This window comes from Corvus brachyrhynchos, unplaced genomic scaffold (genome assembly GCF_000691975.1).
Source record: "Corvus brachyrhynchos isolate BGI_N302 unplaced genomic scaffold, ASM69197v1 scaffold245, whole genome shotgun sequence".
NCBI classification, from domain to species: Eukaryota; Metazoa; Chordata; class Aves; order Passeriformes; family Corvidae; genus Corvus; species Corvus brachyrhynchos.
In genome coordinates, this window is record NW_008238988.1 from 1,252,375 (window position 1) to 1,252,643 (window position 269).

Here is a 269-nt window from a genome sequence, read left to right on the forward strand (position 1 = left end):
TCTTATAGCCTGGATCTGTTAGCCTAGTAAATGGTAAGTAAAAAAAGGAGAAAAATACTATTTGGAAATTTAATTGGAAAATCTAACAGCAAGCTCAAGGAAAAGGAAACCTAATTAACCTTCTTGTCTTTCTTAGTGTTTGGGTCCCTCCTAGGAAATAATCCTGTGTGTTCCTGCTTTCCTGGGGGCTGCAGCTCCGTGTGCCACCCCTGCCCAGCTCCACATCGCAGCTGCCCAGCACAGGGTGTCAGCCCCGCCCCCTGGAGCGC